General features: G+C 47.1%; 1 protein-coding gene across 1 annotated transcript in view; it reads left to right on the top strand.

Moving 5' to 3' along the window:
- Positions 1 to 26326, top strand: part of EXT1 (exostosin glycosyltransferase 1) — a 168118-nt gene that overhangs the window by 2738 nt on the left and 139054 nt on the right. The gene's annotated exons all lie outside the window — the stretch shown is intronic.

Genomic DNA, 26326 nt, shown 5'->3' with positions numbered 1-26326 from the left:
GCTCCTGGCGCTCAGACACCGTGCCAAGCGGTTACTGAAGCTCTTTGGCCTCGTGTCTGGTGAGAGCGTGCATCCCTCTGTGGTGCTGCTGCTGTGCTGCTCAGTGCCAGCCGGCAGCCACGCGTGCTATCTGCTGATGCTCGGTGCTGCTTCACCGTTAGGATGCTGACCCCACCTGGAGTTTGGCTGGCTCCATAAACCCAACAAGGTCACGTCCCGAGGGCAGGTAACTGCTCTGCTGGGCGAAAGGCTCGGATGTGAGTGCTGTGAGGGACAGTGCTCAGCCTACCCCGGCACCTGACCGTCAGTGGGGTTGTGGTGCTTGGAAATGTCTCTGAGCTGGACCTTCGCTGGTCTGAGTAAACTCTGTGGGCCTTGGGAACCACACATAGAATGCTTTATGGGACTTTTTCAGCTTGAGTCTAACAATGTGTCCTTGGGGTTTTAATCAGGGAAGGGATGAGCGCCTTCTCCAAGATGCACATAATTGCATATCCATGTAGGACTGGGAGGGCTGCACAGCACCCTGCTGCCCCTGTGCTGCAGCACTTTGCAGGGCCGAGGTGAGCTTCGATGCCCTCTCCATGGAGAGCTGGCCTTGATGTACTGGCTCGATGTGAGGGGCAGAGCTTACTGAGCTGGGTTGACCAGGTGGTCAGACTGTAAAACACGGTGGTCTCATGTCAATGAGGTGGGGTGTGTTCTGTTGCCCTCAATGCAGAGCGCGCTGAAAGTTACTCATCGTGGAGGTCTGCACAGTGTTCAGCGTTGAGACTGAGCAAGGTCTGTATGTCTGCAGGTTGCATTCCTTTCTCTCTGGGAATGTGACAGAGCCAAGAAAGGTGCCCTCCTTACCTGTGGGAAATGCAAAAGCTTCTTCTTTCACTCGGGGGAAGGTGAGGATGGCATGTGTGCGTTAGACTCCCTGTCCCTGAATTGTACTGAAAGATCTGTCTGTATGTTACAGCTAATTAATTTGCATCCCAGTTACGCATCTCAGCAGATAAAACAGACCAAAGTGAATTGCATTATTACGATTAGACTACTAGCAAACAGAACTTACAGGAAAACAAAGAAAACCTCTGGCTTTTCCATGGTGCCTTTGGCTCCATCAAAGTCAGACTTTGCCACCAGTGCTGGAGCCATCGGACTTCCCAAATTCCTACTCAGAAGGACTTTAGCTTTGAACTTTCCCTCTCACAAAGGGTTAAGCGAGCAAGCAGTGCTGCTGAAGTTTGAAGAGTGCCTCTTAAATATTTAATGACGGTCTAAATATATACATATGTACAATGTGTTTTAAACAAAGGCAGAATTCATGTACAGGCTTAACTGGTTCCAAATAATTATTTTTTGGAAGGTAATATAAATAGCTATGGATACTGAACGAAATTGCAGAAGGTGATAATTTAATCAAGGCAGATGCATAGATTCACACCAGAACGGGGATCTTTCTAGAAGAGTAAATAGTGCTGTCTGCGGCGTTCCCCTAATGGCTGAGCAGCCCTGCCTTCAGACAGTGGTGTGCATAGCAGGGAGGTATACGAAAGTGTAAGGGCTCATTGTTCAATGCCCTTATACCCATGTAGTTAATGTCAGTGATGAAATGATGGGGGATAAAAATCAGAACAGATAATGAACAGAAGCAAAGAGAGGAGGCAGGAAAAGAGAAGGTAAGCAAAATTTTTGGAGAACCGTAAACTTCCTTGTGGTGGCGAAGACTTAGTGTAGCTAGGCATTCTTCATAGGCTTAATGCTTTTCAAGCAGTCAGTGCTCAAGAAGTGTGAGACCAAGCAGAAAACTGTGGGACAGTGTGGCATGGGACTGGACTGGCAAGAGGAGGCTGAGGGCTTTCGGTAAGGAGCCCTTAGACCTGCCTGGGGCTGCCTGGGTGCTGGCAGAAAGCGTGCTTATATCTGGGAAAGCCCTGCAGGGTGCACGGGGACCTTCGGCGTGGTTGTGTGGGGTGTTATGGGGAAAACACCCAGCCAGACGCGTGTGTGCAGCTGCTTTCTGTAATCCCTGGTGAGTTGCAGGCTTACCTGGTGTGCACTCTACTGGTGGAACGTGTGTCAATCCCAGCTGCACCTCCTGCCATAAAAGCACTGTCCCGACCGAAGGTTCAGGGATATGCAGTGAGCACACAGTGGGAAGAAAAGCAATTTCGGTTTTGTTTCCTCCCCACCAGGACTTATGTGCACACATGAAAGTAAAGAAGTGCCGGGCACGAGGGATGAGTGCTGCTCACAGGACTGGCACGGAGACATGCAGGAAGGCTCAGGCGTGCCTGCTGAACGTGTGATGAGGATCTCAATGTTGTGCATGTATGTGCGTGTTTTGAACAAACACAAAATTCCTTTTTCAGCATCTTGAGCTTCAGTGCGTTGCATTAAAATATGAAGGTACGTTATTGATACGCTGTCAGGTCAGCTTTTATGCAGCTATTCAGGACAGGGCTGACAACTTTCTGTGCTGTCTGTCTGGAACGGATCTGACCCTGAGAGCAGTGAGCTGAGCTGGGACAGAATGGGCCCACGGGTCCCAAATATCACCCGTCTGTTTCTGGGGCTTGGGTGAAACTCAAGAACTGCTAAGAGACCTTGGGCGTTTTCCCAGAGTGTCTTGGCTCCTGCAGAGACCTGTCCCCATCAGACTGCTTTTTTATTTTTATATCAATTTTCAGGAAACTGGAAATGTGCCTGTTCTACAATGCGTTTATTCCAAAGAGCAGTAAGCAGGCAAACAACAAAGCTCCCCTGCCTCAGCGCATCTTGGTGAAGCACGACATTTGTTGCAACAGTTCCCTCCCCCTGCTCAGTGCAGATCAGGGTGTCGTAATGCGTCTGATGGAGCAGATTGGAAAAGTGACTGTGAGTTCTTGAGCAGGGTGCAATGCATGTGCCCCCAAAGGCACCAAGGTAAGGATGGTAATTGTCACTGATGCATGCCATAAGGGGACTTTGTGCTGGCACCCTGCAGGTGCGTGGTGTCCATCCATCCCACGTGCTCCAGTGTCTGTCCATCCTGCAGAACATGGGGTCGCTTGCACAGGGTCATGCACTCTGCCTGTGGGTGCATCCAGTCTCCCTCCTAACTGAGTGATTAAGCTTTCTTGTGGGGTGAGTTATTATTATAATTGCTTGCTCCAGGCTTTTCTACATCACTTCTGTCAAGTGTCTAACCCGAGGCTGTGTGGTGACAAACTGTTACAGCAGGTGGCTGGTCTGGTCCTTTTTCTGTAGGCAGAAATGTAGGTGTTGCAGGATAATTTCCTGATAAACAATTATCACTGTGTGGCAGTAGAGCGGAACTCAAACAAACAAACAAACAGTCCAAGCCATCATTTCCATGATATGCAGAATTAAACCTGAAATGGGTCGTTGGCACTTTGTTGAACCCAACACAACACTGAGCTCAAAGTCATCATTCCAGCCCGGACTGAGACCAACTGTGCCCTAGCAAGATGCTTGCAGCAAGGTTGCATATTAGGTTGGATATTAGGAAAATTTTCTTTTCAGAAAGAGGGATGAGGTTTTGAAACAGGCTGCTAAAGGTTGTGGAGTCACTGTCCCTGGTGGTGTTCACAAAAAGAGTAGATGTTGCATTGAGTGATGTGATTTAGTGGCATGGAGGTGATGAGTTGATGGCTGGACTAGATGATATTAGTGGTCTTTCCAGCCATAATGATTCTTTGATTTTAACGATGTGCTGCCCATGCCCTGCATCTGCCCCTAGAGAAGGATAAATGCACATAACTACATATCAATATTGGGAAAGTTACTGCATCCAACCTAGTGTTAGAACATCAAACTGAAACTTGAGTTTCAGTTTGACTGTGCTGGAAATAATCCGTTTGGCCCATATACAGCCTTGGAACAGTCCACTGGAGAGGAAAACGGCAGCCGACAGTGAGAGGGAAGTAAATGAGACTGGTGGGCACAAAACACTTATTTACTCAACAGATGTGAGTCAAGAGAATGTGCTGTAATCTGATGATTTCTGGAGTATTATCTGTGATTGCTTTCCCTTTCTCACTGTGAGGTTTCTTTCAGCAAATCCTCAGAGTTCTGTGGTCTTTGGTAAACACACTGCTGCAATACCCAGAGGAGAGCAGTCGGTGGGCACACGGATAACTGGAAGCGAAGCGATGGCCGCATCCTGCCCTGGTGGCTTTAGTTCTCAAGGACTTGGCTATAGCTGGAGGATGATGCAAGATGCGTATTCCTGTTCCATGTCGTAGGGAGATGAGTTCAGCACACAGGAATGTGTAACTTTAAGTTATATTTAAGGCTCTGCAGCTTTCCAGGATGCTTAGTGCTTTGGGGCATATGGGTGTCCTGGCCAGCCTACGCTCACTGCTATGCTGGGGGGCTGCAAGTCCAAGGCAGAGAGAGCATGCCGGGGGTGGTACTTTCTTCTGTGTGTGGAGCAGATTGCTGTTTGAGACAGCTTGAGCTCCTGCACTGGGAGAGGGTGAGGAGGATGCTCCGAGCAGTCCTTGTCCTGGAATTGCAGCAGGAGGTGGCTTGCACGCAGCTGGATGAGAGATGGGCGCACTGGGGCTGTGCAGAGGAACCTAGCTGGAGGAATGAATTGAAGATGAGAACAAAAGAGAGGAGATTTGTTTCACACGAGGAAAGAGAAGTAATGCTTTAAGAAATCCAGGCACATGCTCAGCAGAATTTTGTGCCTATCTGCTCTGCTGAGAAAGAACCTAAACGAGCGTATGCAGTTAGATGACTTTCAAATGTGATGTGACTTTCTAAAATAGTACTGTGAATGGGATTAAGGAAACATAACTCTGAGCCAGTTGTGGAGGTTGGGACACCTCAATAATGAGATGAAGGAGGTGCCATTTTCTCTAGACACCACACAAAAACTCATTTGTTGTTTTTTTTTTTCCAGGTTTCATAGATCACGGTATACGGTCAGTTTCAATGTATGAACCCTTTGGTTCCCATTGCTTCTTTTGGACAGCTCCAAGTGTCATTGCTCACCCAGGTCCTGAGGCACTGCAGTTCTGGTGCTGTACCCAGGGCTCCACAGTGCTGCGAAGGAGTCTGCAGGGCTGCCCGTGCTGAAGTGAGCTTCCTTCCCCCTGGTTTCTGTTCCAGAGATAGATGAAAACATAGTAATTCTTATGTTCCTAAGTGAATTTCCCGTTTGTTCACTTTTTTTTTCTCTAATATACTCTTTGTGTTTGTGAATGAAGCAGAATTAGGGCTAATTTAGTTGATTGGCTGCAAAACTAAAGTATTCAGTGCTAAGAATGGGAAATGAGAAGGCCTTTCTGAAATGTTACTTTTTTGCATAATTGTAATAGATTATAATTATACAGTTAGGCGTTCGACAGCGTGTTGGCTGTAAACACGGTCAGGAGAAGTGTTTGGCTGCTCCCCTGTGATCCCGGCGCGGTCCCACTCTTGCAGCAGCAGCACCTCGGCAGGACGCTGGGCTGCAGGCAGCGCAGCTCTCTTCCCCTCCCACCAAATTACTGCTGCTCGATGCGGCTGTGTCAGCCCATTGACACAAATCAATGAGATCAATCACTGCTCGGTTCCTCAGCAGAACGGAGAATGGCTGCACATAGCCGGTGGGTCCTAAGTGGAAAATGTGTGCCGGAATGTTTTAAAGTAGGCGTGGGGGACCTTGTCCTGTTAACCATCAGTTCTTCGAGGCTGCAGAAGAGCATGGATGCTCATCCATCCTGGATGTCCAGCCTTTTGTCTTGCTTGGGCTGCACTGAGTGAAGAGGAATAGTCAAGAGCTGCATCTGCAAAGGTTGCTCTGAAAGTAATGCCTTTTAATTATTTCCATGGAAACGGCAACAGATACAAAGAGCACAATAACGCTCTTTAATAGAGCAAATTCTCAGCTACCAAACACTTTTTCAGCACAGTCACCACTATTAGCTATGCGTTTTCATCAGTGATGAACAAGAGCCTGCGAAGGTGACTTGCTGTTGCCACTGCTGAAACGTGCTACCTCACTGCACTCACATCCACCGCCTGGTCTCCATGAACAGTCAGCAAATGTCGATGAATGTCAATAGGTGCAGTATTTTCTGCATGGAAGAATCTGGTGACACACCTTTGCTTCATTTACACTCGCATGTCAGACACTGTTCTGTCGGACTGCCCTTCTGTTGCCATCTGTTGCATGACAGCAGTGTGTAACGGGATATTGGTGGGAAGGTTCAGCCTGTGCTGCTGTATCAAAAGCATCCGCCTCTGATGTCACAGGCCAACATGATAGAATAGGAGGCATTGCTTTCAAAGCAGCCCTCGTGAAATATATAATAAAGTTAATGTATATAAGGAACAGAACTTATTATTATTAAAACACATTAAGAAGAGGGCAGTAAAACTAGTGGGATATCTGGCCCTGTTTTTGTGGACCTATGGCATCAGGCTGGTGCGATGGCAGTGGCTGCAATTCACAGTGAGTTCTCAAGGTGCTCACCAGAGATTCTTGATGAAGTGTTACTCTTCTGTGGTTCATCCTCAGAAGCAGTTGATCACAAATGCACGTACGACCAAAAGCGGTGCCATGAGTGAGGAGTGACTGTGGGGTGAAGGGGATTTCTCTGTAGTAAGAGAGGGCTTATAAAAGCCTGGTAAAGAGACATGATGCAGTTTTTGATTGCAACTCTTTACATTCCATTTGAAAATTCGGAAGTAATGTATTTGCGTTGACTGAAAACAGTCACGAGTAAACCAAAGAACTGTTTTTTTCTGCAGTCTTTAAACCTCTTCTCTAAAATTCTTTTGTTAAAATGGAAAGCATGGCTGCCTGTTCTTTGCTATTCAGAGGCTTGCGTTTAACCAGTGCATCAAAACACATAGTAACTTCCTTGTCATGAGCTGTGCCGCACTGTGCCCTGTGCCCCAATCTCAGCCCAGCTTGGGACCAACAGTGCCCGGGGTGTTCCGTGGGTGCTGAGTGATGGTTGTGACCGGGCCGTTCCCCGCTATGGGACAGAGGCAGAGCTGCTGCCATGATGGCACAGGGCATGGCACAACTGCAGTGCCATCATGTCATGGGTTGGAAGTCTGGTATATGTGATTCCCTAAAACATCACAGCTCTAGGACGCAACGGCTGCCGGCCTAGTGAGAGCACTGCAGGATGAGCGTGGCTGCATCATGCTGGGTGCAGGAACGTGGACAGAAGTGTGTGACTGCGAACTCGCAGCAAGGGGAAGCTGTGGAAATCCCCTGCCACTGCGGAATGCCTTTCCTTGCGGGTTCCTGCATTTACAGTTGGAAGTGTGCACAGGAAGCAGGTTAGCATGGTTCCTCTGGCTCTTAGTGCTGGGACTGGTGTGACCCTGCTGGCCACTGGGCTAAGCCAGCACCAAGCACTTCCTTCGTGCAGCTGCAGGGAGTTTAGTTACAAATCTTGCTTTTCTTTCATTCTCCTTATAAAGTCTTGACTTCTTCTGAACAGGTCCTTCCCTGCAAACGATGGCAGGTGCCCATCACAGCACTAAACTGCTGGTGCAGTTGGGCAGTTCTTCCAACTTCCCAAGGCCCATCGGAACTCCCCCTGCTCAGTCTGCAGGAATGAAATTGGGGGCAACCTCTGGAAGTCAGAACCTTTGTCTGGAGTGGAGGACGAGCCTTTGTTTTAATGTCTGGTTCTGTGTCTGAGAAGGTTGGAATGGGTGTGCCTGCTCAGGGACTCAATCAACTGCAGCGGGAAGATAAACACATAAATGTTTCATCTCCTCGATTTGCCACCAACCATTGTGCTGGGTGCTAGCAGATTTTTTTAATTAAATATAATTTACCTAATCCCAGTGAGAAACATAATTACAGGATTTATTTTGTATCCTGCGATTTCAGAATTACTTTATAAAGAAGAATAACGTTTCCCCCTGAAGGGCTGTTTGTAAACGAACAAACAAAATGGAAAAACAAACTACGCTTTCTAAAAGTAATAAATCACGGGCAGGAAGCAACAACAACAACAACAAAAGGCATCTAATATGTTGGAGCTGCAGTAATGCTGAAAATTAATAATTGCTAAGTTGGTGCCGAAAGAGAGTGAATGCATTATGGATTTGAGGAAACACCTGTAGCTTACTGAGTGTCAGCACATTTTTGCATAAGCAGTAGAGAACCCTGATCAGAAAATGTGGAAGTGTGCAATCTGCAGCCTGAAGATCCAGTGCCACAGAGGATGTGGGAGCCATGCGTTCGGGTGAAACCTAAGAAGGTGCCTGCAAGAGCGGGGTCTGAAGCTGTGCGCTGAACTTCTTTAGTTTCTGATCAGAGGGGTTGAAGAAATTCAGTAAGTCACGACTGTAGTCTCAGGGAGAGATTTACTGTGCTGTAAAGCCTTCGCACGAGAAGGTACGTGTGGCTGTTGAAAATAGTTTAAAACAAATAGCAGCCTTTCACCCTCCCGTTCTCTCACGCTTTTTGTTCCCCCTAAAACCGAAAGGTAAGGCTGCTGCTTGAATGGTAATGGAATAATATATCAAGTGAGTGATCGCATCAGGCATGGACACTTACCAAATCACAGTGAGATAACTGTGAATAACTCTCTAGTTTCAACAATTTGCATGGCCATTAACAATTGATGGGTTTCCCTTAGAACCGCATTATCTATGGCAGCAGGATCTATTCCCGTGCACCGCTCCTGCATGTTAAGTGCCAGAGAATTTCTCGCAAGTAAAAGTAATAAAAACCTGATAGCAGCAAGGTGACTGGAACAGGTAGGGATTTTAAGGGGATATTTCTGAAGGTGGGCAGTATTTCAGGGAAGTATTGCAGGCAGTTGTTCATTTTCATTTCTCTCTCCTCGTTCCCCGCTTGCATTTTTAAATACAGTTCTGCAGATCTTAATGCGGGCTGCCGTTCTCTTCCCCTTTACTACTTGGCATGTTCTCAGGCTGCACGGCCGGTTTTGGCACGTGGATCCATTTAAGAAAGGTTTAAAAACCGTTTTAGTTTTGGCTTGGCCATGTGTCTCAAGGTGCTGTCGTGCATATTTGACAAAAGGTGAAATCTGAGCTAAATTTAGCAGTCCTAGGTTGCTGTCTGGCTCTTTTATGGGAGTGATGCTGAGGAGGTGTCAGAGATGTGTTTTCCTGATGAGAATCGTGCCACCATTGCTGTACCACAGGTCCCATACTTAGAGTTTTCATCTCCGGCTCGCAGCGTCAGCTCTTGCCAGATTCCTCTGTCAAGCTGACTTTTTCGGTCCCACCTAATCCTCTTTTTGCTTCATTTTAGCACACTCTTCCCACTCCCCCCTTTCCTTTCACGGTGCTGCAGTTGGGGCAAGATGAAGGTGACTGAATGAAGTGCTGGAGGGAAGAGGTGAGCCATTGGAACACGTGAGCCTTTGGAGGAGGTTGGGGAGGCAGCAACACCCCGGGGCTCAGGAGCCCAGCATACTCCCCTTGCGTTGCTGGCAAACCAGCTGCCACGGGCACTGCATGCTGAAATAGCAAATGCGGTGATTAGAATGCGTGTCCTTTGGCTTTGTGTGTAGAAACATCCCTGAATTTTCAACAAAAACAGCTTTTCTGCTTTTGTTCGGGTGGCTGCTTCTAGCAGTCTATGATAAACCTTTCTAGCAAAAAGGATTTTTAATGTTGTTTCATTTTTAATGAAAAACTCTTCTGCCACAGGTCACAGTAAAATAATTAGCAGTGAGATCCGTGTTGTGTCTGAAATGAGAGCTATGGGCTTGGGGGCGGTGATGTGGCCCCAGGTTGCCCTGGTAGTGCAGTTACTGCTTACAACAATGCTTCTTGCTGACTTCACCTTCATCCTCGGGGTAACCGTGTTTCACAATAATCAATGCACTGATTGCTGTAATTGTATTGAGTAGTACTGTGGTCTTACAGTTAACTGACCGGACGAATAAACTGTAGGATGCAATGAATATTTGTAAACAGATGCAATGAGGAGATAGTTTAGGCTGAGGATAGGCACTGGTGGAGGGTGGGACAGGAGACCCTCTCAACAGTTACAGCATAGGGAAACCTGGAAATGAACAGCTGAACGTGGAAACCATTCTGCTGTTATGTGTTTGGCATTTACTACTGCACTATCTATAAAATCTCTCTTTCACAAAGTCTTTGTAGAAGAAGATTCCCACTGGAACACAATCCTGCCAACGCACTTCCAGTCTCTTTTGCAGAATGTTAGCCTTAAAGCAGTATCAGGCGTGATGCTGAAAACTGCAGTGACAATGCACAGCTAGTATTGGCCTTGAGAAAGAAGCATCTATTGTCCCTCTATGATTGGATCTTAATGCAATTAAAATGAAAAAGGAAACCACCAGTGCAAATAGGAAATGAATTTCCTAGTGATTCTTCTATGGGGGTGGACCGCTGACATCTGGCTGTTGCTGAGAAGTTGGGCATGTTCTATTTTCCTTGAGGAGCCGTGCCCAATTCCTGCTTTTGTGCTTGTGTGTGCTTTGCTCTCCTCCCTCCAGTTGTCTTCTCCATGTTTCTGATGCATGTCCCTAAGCCTCCATTGTGGGGTTAGGTCCTGCATGCTTCTGGAGGACTGTTGTGTCAGCCTAGCAAGTGGAAGAATCCAGCTCATATGGAGACGTCCGTGCTGCTACTTTGGTTGATTGCTTTATTTTAAAGTTGCCAGAAACCCCTTTGCATTTCTTTGCCATCTCCCTCCTCTTCCATCATTTGAACCCATAGCTTCCTCTTTAAGCTGCGTGGCTGGCTTATTCATAAATCATGGATTTTCCTTGTTGAGTCTGTGTGCCATTTCAGTAGCAGGAACATTAAATTCCTCACCTCCTTTTTTAAAGCTTTTGGTTATCTGCAGAGTTGGATATTAATTCTTCAGAAAAAATCCCATCTCAGGAGCCTTGTTCTCAGAGCACCAGCTGGAGGCCCCAAGCACTTGCCCTGGGAGCTTGGGGACAAGAGGCTCTTTTAGTGGCTACAGTTTTTACATTTGCTTCCTACCTGCTGGTTCCAAACAGCATTCATTTTTATGCATTTATTGTGTTTAATTAAAAGCAGTGCTGCTTACGGCAGTGCTTGAAGAGATTCGTTCCCCACCCCCCTTCCCAATATGAAACAAACAGGCATCTGGTATTTGTTTTGTATAACACAATTCTCATAAAATGAAGAGTAATAAAACATAATTATCTGTAAAGGCTTGTTTTATAAGCCTGAGAATGAGTTCGTTTCTGCTTCGTTTTGTTCTGTTTGTAAGATAAAGGGTCTCTTTGTATGGCTCCAGCCCCTCTCCAAATTGGTAGAGCATCAATTATGCAGGGTTTTGAGCTCCTCTGGGAAGGGTGTGAGTCTGCGTGAGTGCACACACAGAAGCACTGGGGCATCTTCAGGGATGGGGAGGATGTGTTTTATGCTCCTTTTAAAAAATTTCCCACTCAAACAATGGGTTTTTACTTGAAAGCTTCGGTAAAGTCTAAGTGAGGAATCTGTAGACCATTCCAAAGGAAGAATGCAGGTCAGTGTTTCTGTTTGCCCTTCTGCTTCGCTTTGCCCTGCTGTAATCCCACCAAACCCTTTGCCACCACCAAACGTGAGCTGGCTCCAGGGAGCCAGCTTTCCTCAGCATCCTCCTTGCTGGCTCAGCCTTGCGTGCCCTGGGGAGGAGGAGATGCCTGCGAGCGATGGCATCCTCCTGCAGGCCTGGGTGCAGGGCGAGGAGCAGCAGGTGGGCAGTGCTTCCTCATTCTCTGTTAGCGTGCTCCAGTGGCACTGCACAGCCTGCTGTGCGATAGTGACCTGTTCCCAGGCGTTCTTCTCCTGGGAAAAAGTGAATCTGGATCATTTAACCAATTAGATGTTAGAGCGAGACATGCTAATGGCTTATGACTGTTCTAAAGGTAAAGTGTTGGGGAAAAAAAAACCAACAAACCTTTAGGAAAACTCCCAGTCTGAGCCTGCTGTGTGTTTATTTTTCTTTAAAACAGCAGTGAGCAGAATTTTGGGTGTTTGTGCTGAAAGCTAAAAGCTGCAGGGCTGCAAGGCGCCTTGGAGTCGTGCTCTACAGTACATTCACTTAGGCCCTCTTCTCATTTGCACAGTTAATTAGAGCGATAGGAGAGGAAACAGCTTCTCAGCCTTTATGTGTGTTGTAACCTTCTCAAAAGCCACCACGACTTCGGTGCTGCTCTCTCTGCGAGCTGAGCCCTGTAATTCTGAACCACAGCGCGCAGCTGCTTTTGTTCTTCCCACTCTTAGAAACAACGGGGCTGGGAGCGTCCCTCAAAGCACTCAGTGATGTGAGAGGGATGCGGATGCTCCACAGGCTCAGCACTGCCTGCAGCTCCCGGAGCACGGCCCAGCAGAGCAGCACGAGGCTCTCCTAGGCAGCACCAGCCCCAGCTTTGACCAGCTCCACTCTCACTGCCCTGCTTTGGCATCGCTCCCTCAAAATGCATTTTGCTTGAAATGTCTTTTTCTTGTCTCGTCGCTGCCTGGTGACCTGGAGATGCTGTGTAATGGGCAGCTTGCTGGCTGTGGTTGTCTCTAACAGCACTGTTGTGGCTGCTCTGGGTCTGTGGGCGGCTGATTGCCGTCAGCAGCAGTGAGGTGTTGGGAGGTAAGCTGAAGGTGAGCCGCTTTGTCTTCTGTGCCAGAAGTTTTTTGTCTGTTTAAGAAGAAGCCTCCAAAGAAGCAAAGAACGGGTGCCAGATTGGAGGCTGATGTGTAAACGTGTCATTTGGCAGCAGAGGCTCGTTTGCATGAGCTAAGTGTGCTGTGTGTGCCAGAGGCTGCAGAATGCATTTCTATTCACGAGTCAAGTGGTCTGAGATCTTGACCCTCTCCCCTACTGCACAATGTTCCACTTAGTTTTTGTGAAAGGTCTGGAATGCATATTTCTTTGTTAGTTTCTTTTCCGGGACATTGCTTCTCTAACTTAGAGGGCTGGGAGATGTCTCCCTGGAAAGTGTAAAGATCTGTGTGCAGAATGCTCTGAGATCAGCCTTGCTTTGCATTCACGACAATGCAATTGTGTGTTAAAGTTGGGATATCCTCTGATGTAACCTCCACGTGTCTCCAGAGTAAATGGGTATTACTTTCCCAGCGTAACGGTGGAGGGAAAAAGCGTCCCCTAACCCAAGCTGTTAGCTTCTGTTGTGCTATAGGTGTGATGTGGCCTCTTTCTGTTTATTCTGATTATTCATTCTCATTGCCTATAGGGTGGTAGCCTTGGGTACATTTTCTTTTAGATGTGACATAAGTGAAACTGTGCTATTTGCACATGCTCACTTATCTTCAAAGTATCTAGGTAACCTTTATGTAGATGACACTTAAAACTCAAATTCTTCTTTCGTTATGAATGCTGACCTGTGAAGAGCAGCGGGGTGGAGAAGACAGGTCTGGCTTGGACTCATGTAGGGCAGCTAAGGTCTCTTCTGGGGCTCACTATAGGAAGTTTAATCCATTAAAGAGCTGTGCTCCCATTTACATTAGCGGGGGAAACAAACCCAGCAGTTTTATTTATTTGCTTTCTAGTTGTTTATGATGTTTATTATTATTTCCAGCCCTGCTGCAGCTTCCTCCAGCGCCCAGCTGTGCCGGGCCAGCAGCAGCAGGGTGGGAAGCCCAGAAGCAGCCATGCCACGAGCACTGTGTTTTGGGAAGGCACAGCCCAGCCAGCTCACCGGGCTGCCCAGCAAAGCTGCACAGAGCAGAAACAAAGCTGACATTGCTCATGGAGTTGCCTTCCCTGTCTTTGTGTTGCGATTCTCCTTTTTGTCAACAGCTGAGTCTGGATGTTTAGCAGTAGCAGAGTGGTGATGGTAGCTGTCTCTTATCAAATAGTGAAAAGGAAGGGATACTTAAGCAAATATTTAAAGTGTGGGGAGAAAGAAACCAATATTTTCCAGTTAGCTGTGTGTGGATGCATTGTGCTGTAAAGGAAAGCATCCTATCATAAGGCAGGACAGCTGCGTTCATAGCCAAAGGTGTTTGGTTTTTTTTTTGCTGTGCCTAGCAGTGTGATTCCTCTTGAGACTGCTGGGGGTAGTGGGGAGGAATTGCATGCACTGAAATGGAAATCACACTGCAATTTGATACATGGCATGGTGTTGCTAGTAATGTACACGTAAACAGAGACTCCCGCACTTGGCTCTTCAGTGGAAGACAGGTCTTCTATATTTATCTGTTTTTGCTGTTTTTGCAACACGCCCTGTTACACTGTTGTTAAAGAAAATCCATATTGGTTCCAAAGTGTTATTGTTTCCTAGTTCTGGGATCAATTGTACCAGACCTTTCTCTTCGACTCTGACCTCACTGCATTTAAATAGCTGGAAATTACAAGTATCTCTTGTCTGTGGGAGCGCAGGAGTGATTCCATCTTTGTTTTTGCTCATCGTCTCCTGTTCTATAGGATCACTTTCCTCGGCTTGGAGGAGGTTCTCCACTCCTGCCGAAGCCAATGGGAGCAGCTGCTGTTATGGATTACCAATAGGGTCGGGCTGGAGCCTGTGGTGGCTTGTTAACAGGGACAGCTCGCGCCTGCCCCGTGCAGCTGGATTGATTCCCGTGAAGCTGGCAGGGTCAATTAGCACGATAAAGAAATCTGAAGGAAAGGAGTATGTACTTTCCAAAATGCAATCTTTTAAAATAGCATGTCTAGTAAAAATGTGGAAAGAGTTTTTGCTATCTTTTAGACATAGCACCAAATAAAGAAGAACTATACAGCGCCATGCAGAGCTGTGGCTTTTGTTTTCTCCAGCTCTGTTTGGATTGAGTAATTTTGCTGTTTCTTTGTCTGCAAATTGGGGATACTGAATTTTTAGAAGTGCTTTGTGAGCCTCAGGTAAGCGGTGCCGTGTGAAGCTACCTGCCTTGCCTAGCACAGGCTGCAGGTTAGGGTTTGGTGCTCTTTTCCATGTGCATATATCACCCTCCCTGTAGATGCAGGCAGGATACTGCGGGCAGCTCTGTGCTATGGGCTGGGGCACCAGGCTGTCCCTGCTGCCGTGGGGCATTTCCAAAGGGAGATTCAGGGGAGATTGTGTCTTTCTGTGGCCACATTCAAAGCCATTCGCAGCTAGCCTTTGTGGTTATTTAGGATGGAAGTTCTGATTTCTTCTGGGCTTTACTTTTCGGGCAGACTGGTTATATCAAATGATGGAAGATAAGTAACAGTAACAGGGAGGAGTGGTGAGAAAGAAGGGTGGTGCTTGATGGTCCAGGGCCAGGTTGAATGGGGCCTGGGGCAGCCTGACCTGGTGGGAAGTGTCCCTGCCCGTGGCAGTGATTGGAACTGGATGAGTTTTAAGACCTCTTCCAACCCAGACTGCTCAATGGTTCTTCTCTGGTTTCTGAGTCTTGCTGTTGATAGGCCAGTCGTATCGATAACGTTCATTTCTCTTCTACAAAATGCTAAAAGCAAAACAAAACAGACCCAAACCCACCAGCTCGGACACCTCACCTCATACTTAATGACAGATTTGCCCATGATGAGGGTGCTGCTGGTAAGTAACCCTGTGCAGAAGTATTTCTTTGAATGCTTTGGTTGTGAAAGCTGAGATGGATACTGACTACTCTAGCCTTGACTATATGCTTGATTACAGAACTGTAAGAGGCAAATGGATAAAATTTCGGGTAGTTGGTGTGGAGAATATGGTAACATGGTAAACTGAGCCCTGGTAGTTCATTTGGGACAGTGCAGCGGATTGTTACTACATTATAGTGAAGGAAGCTGCCAAGCAAATACTACCATACGATTAAATGGGGCTGTTAACAGCATGACTGAGCCAATTCATTAATGACAATGGCGTATTCTTATATCTGCTTTCCCTTACAACTCCTGGGTGAGGATACTCAGAGGAAAAAAGACAAATGGGAAGGAGGGGGAGGGAAAGAGGCTTTCAAGACCCAAGCAACTGCAGTGACTTTCTTTAAGCCCTTGTTCTTGCAGTTACTGGAACAGCGGTCATCTCCTGAGTGGTTTGTAGGAATGGAAAGCCAAAGTGAAGAAGCTGTGGGCATTGTAATGTTTCCTTCAGTATAGACATAGCTGTTGTCTGAGCCATTTCTTTTTATGCTCATCAGCTTCTTTGTTAGGAGATAAAGTTTGTTGCTGGACCTTTTGATTTTTGGAGCTCTGGGAAGATAACAAAGAAGACTGTGAAACTTATTAGAAAATATGAGTGGTTAAAAAATCACACACATTTTGCTTTAAACACTAAAATAAGCCCCTGTTGCAACAAGAAACCTGAGTGCTTGGCAGTGTTCTTTGGGCACTGGGTGTGCAGGTGGGCACCAGGTCTGAGGGTGGGCACCAGGAGCTGATGCCAGCGACCACCAGGGTCCCGAGGAGGGCAGCACACTGGGACTAAATAAACTGCAGTGCTGCAGAACTGCCTGAACTTTGGCTTGCTAGGTTTGCTTCCTTTGAAGGGCTTTAGGAGATTTAGGGCTACTCTGTGTCATATGTTGGCCCAGATCCTGGATTATGTTATAATGATGGTTCTTCCCCGTGTAAGGCTCCTGGATTAAAAGATAAACAATGTGTGTGAAAGCCTGAGGATGGAAGGAGGGAGAGAATTAAGAATTTGCAAAGCAGCACTCTCAGTGCAACAGCTTTTTGTTCCCTCCTGGCTCTGTTTCTTCTCATGTGTGTTTGGTAGAAGCAGGGTTACACTGCAATGAGGAGGCACCTCCAGCCAACAACAAGATGAGCTGAATTCTAGAGCTTCTGTTGGTGGATAGTGCAGCACGCGTATGGGGTGCAAAGATCAAATCTCCTGTGAGCTCACTCACTGATTCACATTTTGTTCAACAAACACCTGAAGTGTGATGATGTGATAGTGTGGTACGTCTGGTAGTTTGTGCTCCACCAAGTGCCCATCATACCTGGAGCATGCTGATGTGCAGGGCTGCACACTGCTGTGTGAAGCAAACCCAGCGGTGGTTGAAAGTTCACCATAAACGATATCTTCAGTGTAGGGTTTAAAAGATGAGGCATTTCCTGCTTTGGATCTTTGTATAAGAGCAAATTAGGCGAGCAGCCTGACCTCTGAACTTCCTGAGCCAGGAACTTCAAAAGGGTTTTATCTCCTCTAGAATTAAGCAGCAATGCTTGAAAGTGGCTCACAACACCCGTCTGTTAAATGCCTCAGCTGGAGGACACCGGGAAGTGCTGAGGTGACGCACAGACGTGTGTTTGTGTAACGGAGCACAAATTGGATGTTATTCAAATACATATTTCTTTCTCCTATATGGGAACAATTTGTGTGTTTGTATGTTTGGATGATCAGTTTGACAAGGAGTGATTTCTTCTCTTTCTAATGATGAGTACTATCTGTGTTCTTACTCCAGTTCTTTTGTTATCATAGAATCTTAGAATCATTAAGGTTGGAAAACACATCCACAATCAATTATCTAGTCAAGCTCTCCACCTACCACCAATATTGCCCATTAAACCATGTCCCTCAGTGCCATGTCTACACATTTCTTGAACACCTCCAGGGATGGTGACTCCACCACGTCCCTGGGCAGCCTGTTCCAGTAGCTCTCCACTCTTTCTGAGAAGAAATTATTCCTAAAATCCAACCAGAACCTCCCCTGGTGCAACCTGAGGCCATTCTTGTCCAACTGCTGTTACCTGGGAGCAGAGGTGGACCCCCACCTCACCACAACCTCCCTTCAGGTAGTTATAGAGAGCAATAAGGTCTCTCCTGAGTTTTCTCTTCTATAGACTGAACAATTTCAGCTTCCTCAGCTGCTCCCCTTATGCTTCAGACCCTTCACAGCTTTGCTGCTATTCTCTGGACACACTCCAGGGCCTCAGTGTCTTTCTTGTAGTGAGGGGCCCAAAGCTGAACACAGTACTCAAGCTGCGGCCTCACCAGAGCTGAGTACAGGGGGATGATCGCCTCCCTAGTCCTGCTGAATACCTTATCTCTGATACAAGTCAGGATGCCGTTAGTTTTGTTGGCCACCCGGGCATCCTGCTGGCTCATGTTCAGGTGAACATCAACCAGCACCTTCAGATCCTTTTGCTCCGCAAAGCTTTCCAGCCAACCTGCCCCAAACCTATAACGCTGCATGGGGTTGTTGTGACCGAAGTGCAGTACCCAGCACTTGGTTTTGTTATCTTCATCCCATTGACCTCAGCCCAGTGATCCAGCCTGTCTAGATCGCTCTGCAGAGCCTTCATACATCCAGGCAGATTGACAGTTTATCCCAGCTTGGTGACATCTACAGATTTACTGAGGGTGCACTCAATCCCCTCAGCAAGGTCATCAGTAAAGATATTGAACAGGACAGGCCTCAGTACCGATGCCTGGGGAACACCATCTGTGACTGGTCACCAGTTGGATTTAACTCCATTCACCACTGCTCTCTGGGCCTGGCCCTCCAGCCAGTTCTTTACCCAACAAGGAGGGTACCCGTTCAACCCACGGGCTGCCAGCTTCTCCAGGAGAATACTGTGGGAGACAGTGTCAAAGACTTTGCTGAAGTCAAGGTAGACTACGTCAGCAGCCTTTGTCTCGTCCACCAAGTGGGTCACTCAGTCATAGAAGGAGATGAGGTTGATCAGGCAGGACCTGCCTTTCATGACCCCATGCTGACTGGGCCTAATTGCCTGGTTGTCCCACACACGCTATGTGATTGCACTCAAGACAATCTGCTCCATAACCTTCCCTGGCACTGAGGTCAGGCTAACAGGCCTGTAGTTCCCTGGATCCTCCTTATGACCCCTCTTATAGATGTGAGTCACACTGGCAAGCCTCCAGTTCTCTGGGACCTCTCTGGTTGACCAGGACTACTGATAGATGATGGAAAGAGGCTTGGCAATCGCCTCCGCCAGCTCCCTCAGCACGTTATGGATGAATCTCATCTGGCTCCATGGAGTTGTGACAGTCCAGGTGAAGAAGCAGACCTCTAACTGTTTCCCTCTGAATCACAGGGGGTTATTCTGACCCCCCTGTCGTTATTGCATGGGCTGATCTGATATGCAGTGCATATTTTCACTGCTAAATTATGCCCTGAAAGTTTTGACCGCTAGCATTTAATTGGAGCTTGTACATTATGTATGGACATATTCTGTATTATTTTAGCATGGACTCTGTCAAGGAGGAGTGCCTGAGTTGCTCCACTTGTTACGGAGCTTGGGGAGGTTTCCCTGTTCCTGGGCAGCACCATGCTGTTTTGCACTTGCCTATTGCACTGAAGATGGTTTTCATCTGTACGTGCAGAAAACCTGGATTTGCTCTTAGCCAGATGAAGATAATGGCTCACTTGAAAGAATATTGCCAAGTATTTATTACTGCTCACCAGAGGATAATTTCAGTAGGAATTCATCATATTTATTCAGCAGAAGACTAATAAATTCAGATTTGTTTAAACAAAGACTTGAGGAAGAAAATGCTAAATGCTTATGGTTATTTTCATTGTGGGCATAAGCTACTCCATTTCACTCAGTGTGCTTGTACCTGCTTATGTCACCAATTAATTTGGCTCTTAAGATCTTATTTTGGGCACTTTACTCTCTTTCCTTTGGGTACTGCAAGTTATGTTTATCCTTGATGCAAGTCTATTGAGGATAATGGCATCTCTGATGCTTTCTGGCTTTGTATGGATTTAATTTATTGTTGTGGCAAAGTCTAGATAAATAAAAACACTATTTTGAGAAAGTGTGATCTAATGTGCTGAACTTCATCAGGAAATGTCTTGAATATGAATTCTGTGCTGTGCTTGGGGCTTCAAATTGTTCGCCTGGTCTGTCTTTTTTCCCCTCATTTAATAACAGGCACAAAGCTTAACACGTTAAAGGTACTGGTAGTTAGTACTGGTAGTTAGTATCTACACTGAAGGTATTGTGTAGGGAAAGCCTGTGTAAGGATGTTAGTTAATTAGCTTGAGATTTTTACTATGAAATTACTCTAAAAACAAAGAAACCGGGACGGAAATTGTTGGCCAAACGGTGAATGGGACCTCACGTGGAATGGGCGAGGGACTGCCACAGTTTCTGCCTGATTTGTGGAAGGTAGGTATTGCAGCCTGCAGAACAGAGAGAGTTAATGGTGTTCAGGATGGAAAAGGGATGGTGACCTTTTCTATGTAAAATAAGGTTGAGGAATGCCATGCCTGTTAACCTGAAAAGGCCAGTTGTTGGCTTTCTAGGAAACGTTTGCATGTGTTGGTGGTTTCTTTTTCCATTTTTCTGTGTCCTGGAAGTGAACCACGTGTTTTCTCCACTCTGTTTTTTAATTAAAAAAAAAATAAAGAGGGCAGACCTTTTTATACAAATGGTTGGGAAGCTGAACGAGCCATAGGACATAAATAACTCCGTGCAGATGAACAGAACCAGGTGACAGAAGTGACAGATCCCCGTGTCTTCAAATCCTTCACAAAAAAAACCTGTTAATGTGACTAACGTATTTGTTTCTTAATGCCATCTCCTCCTTATGTGGGTGCTGAGCTTTCTGAGATCCCCGGCAGAACAAAGTAACAGGTGTCTTGAGTTGATCTTTGCTTTGGCAAAGTGTGGTTTTGCCAGCCAGCTGCCCAGGGCGGTGTTAATGAGCATGTATAACCCTCCTCGGTGCCTTCAGCTGCTTTGGTCTCACTGCGGTAAATGCACAGCTTTTTAGTGCTGTTTCGAAAAGGGACAAACTATTTTTGTTCGATGGCTCCCAATTTGCTCCGAGCGTGCTGTGACCTCTGCCAGTCTCTGTGCATTAACAAAGTTTTTTAAGGCTTTACGGACACTTTCCATTAGCCGTGCCGTAGCTGCTGCCATGAATATTTAATGCCAAGAGCAGTACTTTGTATTGTTGTTGTTATTTTCTTTGATAGCTCTCCTTTGATAAAAGCAACCCCTTTCACCCTGAGCAGGCCTGAGCAGGCAGCGGCCAGCGTGCACAGCTCACATCTTGTGCACCCCCTCCCATTTTGATCTGTAGCTGTGAAAATTTTACCCTAATGCTGTTATGGTCTCAGTATATTCTTTTTTTTTTTTTCCTTCCTCCCTCCTTTTTTTTCTGCAGCTTGCAAGGCCTAACCACCTTCTTCTCCTCCTTCCTGCTCCTTCCTTCACAGCCTCGCTGAGCTCTGCACGGAGCCATTTTCAGACAGGATTTGGGGTTGAACTTCTTCGAGTGCCGCAGCTGCCCGCAGCGGCCAAAACGCCACCAGCATGGGGCACAGAGCCCTTTATCCCTGCTGCAGATGCAGAGGGATGTCAGACTTCTTCCTGTTTTTAAGTTGCCATCTGCCAACAGGAATTTAGGAATTTTTAGGAGATTTTTTAGGTGCAACCTCTGAAAATAATAGAGTGGAAACTTATCAATACATTATCCGTGCTGAACACACCTCTCAATTGTATCTTGTTTTGCTTGGGCTTGTTTTACTTGATTTGTAGACCCGAATACACCCCCCCATAAATCACGGGGCCTCATTGTTTAGCATCTGTGCTATCTCGCCTTTGCACAGTGTGTAACAGGGAGCGCTGGAAACACATCCAGAAGGCGAATCGATGAGGTTGGATGGCAAAGCTGCCACTGTTGGTTTTGGCTCTTGGTGTAGGTTTCCTTTAATACAAAAGTCTGGGGCTAAAGCCCGTGTGTTTTATGTGAACTACGGTCACCAGTTGACATTTCTGCATGTGTGCATCCTGGTCAATGTGGAGGTGCTCACCTATGTTTGAAAGCCCCAGTTGACCCTTCTGCAGAAGTGGTTTCTCACCGCTGCCGCGTTGCATTCGTGTGCTTAGGAGGATGTCACATTAGGATTGCTGAGGTTTGAGAGAAACTGGTCTGCACACTGTCGTTATTTCAGCTATCGTCTGCAGGGGTGAGAACACAGATCTGATGGTGGTCAGCTTGGAGAAGTGCTGTACTGGTTAGAGGCACCTTCCTGCTAAGGTCTTCTTTTAAAATTATTAATCCAGTTACAACTCAGCCTCCAAAGGCCAGACCAGCCTGTGCTGGTTTGGTGGCAGGGCGGGGTTGAATGATTTAAGCAGATTTTGCTGATAGCAGGAGAAAGGCTTGGAGGCAAGAGGCTTTTCCCTTCAGTGTATTCCCGGTGACTGGAGCATCCGGAAGGCTTTATTCTCCAAATCCCATGGCAAGCCCTCATCCTTTGTGTCTCTTGCTCCATTTGATCCACAGAGAGTTTGAAAACCCTTGTTTTGCAAATTGGTTCCCAAAGCCTTCAATGGCAGCCCTGACATTACGGGTATCGTAAGGCCGGGAGCCCCATCTGCCAAACATCTCTTGCATGCTGCTGTACTGGGATGCGAAAATTGAAACGCTCAGTTCTGGGCTTGGGAGCTTGCAAGGGTGGTGAGACTGTGCTCTGCAAAGGCTACTTAAAATTTCACCATTTGCAGCGCAGGTAAGTGATAGTTCTGGGGCAGCAAATATGTTTCTTCTGCCTCCTTTGGCTCCAAATTAACTCCCGTCTGTGCAGACCCAGCAGGCCAGCAGCTGCTCATCCCCACGGGTATGGCCGTGCAGTGAGGGGTGGAGGGGGCACTGCTGGTGTCCCTGTCACCCTGTGCCTCTGTGGGGAGGGAAGGAAGGATGTTTCTCTTTTGCAGCTTCAGGAGAGAAGAGCTGTCTGTGTCCTGAGGGTGTGAAGTGCAGCAAAGCGCAGGCCTCTTTAAGCTGTATTGCAGGTGAATATTTAACTGTGGTTTCAGGCTTTTCTTTCCAAAAATAAAAGCAAGAATGATTCTTGGGCAGAAAATTGTTAAGGAGAGTAACGCATTACTAGAAAGCAGGTGGTGGTCCTATCATGGAGGTAAAGGTTGCTTGCTTTGCCATGCAAACAGCCTTTGTCTCCTCGCAGGGATCCCCCATCACCCATGGTGTGCTTCTATTTCAGATTAAACTGATTGGAGTCATTTTATTTCCCTTGGAATTAGAGACTGAGAGCCTGTGCTTATCTCTGTCTGTGTCGAGGCAGGGACAAGGCCTGAGTGCAGCTTACCTGGGGGAGCTGGGCTGCCTCCTTGCAGTGTTGCACTTTTAACCTACTGCCTCTGAATGGGACTTGAATAACAAGAACACGCTAACAAGCTCCTCTCCTTTTAATTACATTGACAGGACATGCACTGGAAACAGTGAGGCTTTCCCACTCTTCTCCCTGGCCCGTCCCTGGGGGAGAACGTCTCTGAAAGCTTAAAGTTGGTTTTCCCTAAACGAGAGTTTCCTAACAATTGGGACATTTCCATCATTGTTCCAGCCTTTTATTCGAGATAATATTAAGAGACATCATAACATCACAGTGTCAGAGCAAACAAAGCGCTATGTAATTTTATCCCATATTAATGCAGAGTGTCGCAGATGGTGCTATCATTAGACAGCAATCTATAAAAATGGCCCATGAGACAAAGCCCTGGCACAATTATTTATTCTTCAATTATTTATTCAGCCCTTTAGGATGTGTAATACTGACAGACAGCACAGAATGTGCTGCCTACCAATTTGCAGATCTTGACTGACTGAACCCTCCATCATCTACGGAATAAAACATTTGTGGGGGAGGGGAATGTCTCATGGCCTTGGATTTTATTTTCGGCTTGTTTTCTTGCTTACCAACGAGTTTTGGGGTTATCTCTCTGAGCAACCTCTCCCACCCCCATTTTTACCTTTTTTTTTTTGTGGTTAATTGTGAGGGAGATGTCGTACGTTCAGCTCGAGGTTCCCAGTCTCTTGTGGGTTTGGGACCAGGGTTATCTCCCCCAGGCTCACATCAGCTCATCAGCCGGGGCAGACTAATGGGCCTGTCTGCCCGGGGAGCTCTGCCCTCCCCGCTGATGGGTTTTGCAATGGATTCTGCATGGAGCTGGTGGGAAGCAGGCTGTGACCTTCTGATTGCCAGTCAGATTAATGCACGGAGATGCAGGCTCTTTGGGTTAAGGCTGTAAAGCCCGAGATGTTGTGTGCTCCTGACAGCTATTACTGTTGCAGCAGCATTTAGGGAGAAGAGTTTATCGCCTGCCAAATTTTTACTGTCACTTTACTGTCAAAATGATGTCACTGCCATCAAAAGGAACGTGTCTGCCTCTGACTGTACCTTGGCCTCCCTGTGATAAGACAAATATTGCTGTGGTTGCCCAGTGAACCAGAACTGGGGCTGATCTTGTTTGATGCTAACGATGTTGTTACCCATTTAGTTTTAGGCTTCGAGTGGCTGTGAAACTGCTGAAGTGTAATCGTCTAAAAAGGCTTAGATTCATCTGGAAAAATCCTCCTAGGCAGCTCTATTATATTATACTGTATTAATGGGAACTTCAGTTCTGGAGCATTTTAGAGTTTCCACAGAATGGAAATGTATTTGTCACCAGTACCTCCTTTCTCCTCCCTGCGATGTGTGGTTGGGTTCATCCCTTTGGTGTGTGAATGGCACAGCTCCTGCCCCTGCACACCCAAAACTGTTGTCCTAAAGGCATTCTTCTGCTTTGTTTAGCTTCATTTTGCTTTTTTTTTTCTTTTTTCCCCTTAGATGAATCTGTAACATTCCCTGGCCTTCCCCATAGCGCCTCTCCCCACACCTGTAATAAAAATGAACCACAGCCCTTTCACCCAGAGACACAGTTTCAGTTGTTTATAGGTGATGCTACATATCTTTCAGGCTGTAAAATCCAACCCAGATCTTTCATTTGATGGCATGTCCTTCTGGCAGGTCCATTGCATGAGGCTGTATTGCGGGCCAATGGAAGTCACCTCCCCTTTGTTAATTGGCTGGTAAATCTATAACAAGTGGCTTGTAACAGACAAGATACAGTCTCTAATTAGATTAGCTTGTAATTTCTAAAGCGCCTGGTTTAGAGAGCTAAGTTAGCTCATTTTGTTCCCGGTGAGATAGGATCTCGTGGCAGTTCTCTGTAATTTAAGTCATTTCTCAGCTCTGCAAACAGCCTGGGCCTGAGGAGCACACCGGGATCGCGTCGCTGTTGTTTGGCGGGGAGTTTAACGGCGGGAAAGGAGCCGTGCTGCGCCCCGAGTGCTGCTGTGACGGCTCTGCCTTCCGCGCCCCTCAGCGCCTCACAGTCCCCTTTGTGTGCCCACGCCGGGAGGGGCAGCGTCTGGGGAGTGGTTTGTGCCGAATTCGTGGCTGCTGGGAGGACGAAGGGGAAACCACGCCGCTAGGAAAGGCGTGAGTGTGTGCGCTCAGTGCTCGTTAGATGTTCGTGTGGTGTTAAGAGGGATATATCTGAGCAACACCAGCAGCTTGACTTAAGCAAAGAAACTCACGCTGCAGCCTGAAAATCTCTGCTGACACGCAGGCTTTAACTGAGGCGGTTGTGCCAAAAGAGCCAGAAAAGGCTTAATGGCAGGAGATAATGCTGCCGTGTCAGCACACATTTTCAGCCCTAGCTGTGAATTTCCTGGCTTTTGTGTGCTTGAGTTAAACCCCGATGTTAGTATCCCATCACCCCCTCCAAATGAGTACCCTCGCACAAAGGGAGGATCAGATCCCGGCGTTGCTGCTTGGCTGGGGAGGCAGCGGGTGACGACGTGCCTGCGGGCAGGGACCGAAACCCACTGCGGTGTGGGTCAGCCTGGGCGTCCCTGGCCAGCTCTTCCCAGAAAATGAGGTTTGCTTTGTGGGTCGATAGCTGGAGCTAATGAGTCCCTGGGACTCAGGCTGATAATCTTTGTGCCCTTGCTGATAGCAAAATATACACACGTACTAAAAATCTCTCTTGCAACTTGTTTGGTTGCACTTTTCTTTAACAAATGCGGACCACGACCAGCCACGTTGGTATTCACCACAACTGCCCCGTCTAATTACTGGAGCACGTACGTGTTTCTGTGTGTATCTCGCTGTTTACTCCTTGCACCCTGCAGGTTCCTAGGCAGGAGGCTGTGCTCCAGCAGCCCCTGTTAGGTTCTGGGCGCTGGAAGCGCCACATAATGCTCCTGGAGCACAGTAACGATGCCTCCCGGGGCATCCGTGTGCTAAGAGAACACCGTTGTTTTGACAGCACCGAAACAGGAGGTATTGGGCAGAATAACAAAGACACCTAGCAACATTTCAGCAATGGTGGGATTTGACTTTGAGGCTCTGATTCTGTGCTGGAATCCATTCTGTCTGATCCCCAGGTGTCCTGCTGACTCAATCTCCTGTAACAAGAAACATTCAAGAGGAAGGAAAGGGAGATCTTCCACTTGAACTCAGAGTTGTAACTGGTGCGTGAGCGAATCCCTCTAATCCAGCAAAGCAGGGGCAGAAGGAAGGGTTTATCTTCTACCCCGGCCAAGTGCTTCTCAGTGTTTGCAGTGAGAAAACAGGCACAAGCACTGCATTCTTGGTACTCCTCCCCATGCCTGTGCCTGAAGGCAGCCCTGAGACACACACACGCTGTTTGCCAGTCCCCTGTGGG

The sequence above is a fragment of the Gallus gallus genome, chromosome 2 (assembly GCF_016699485.2).
Source record: "Gallus gallus isolate bGalGal1 chromosome 2, bGalGal1.mat.broiler.GRCg7b, whole genome shotgun sequence".
Taxonomy (NCBI): Eukaryota; Metazoa; Chordata; class Aves; order Galliformes; family Phasianidae; genus Gallus; species Gallus gallus.
The sequence above is the reverse complement of the archived record's forward strand: the minus strand, read 5'-3'. Positions and strand labels throughout refer to the sequence as shown.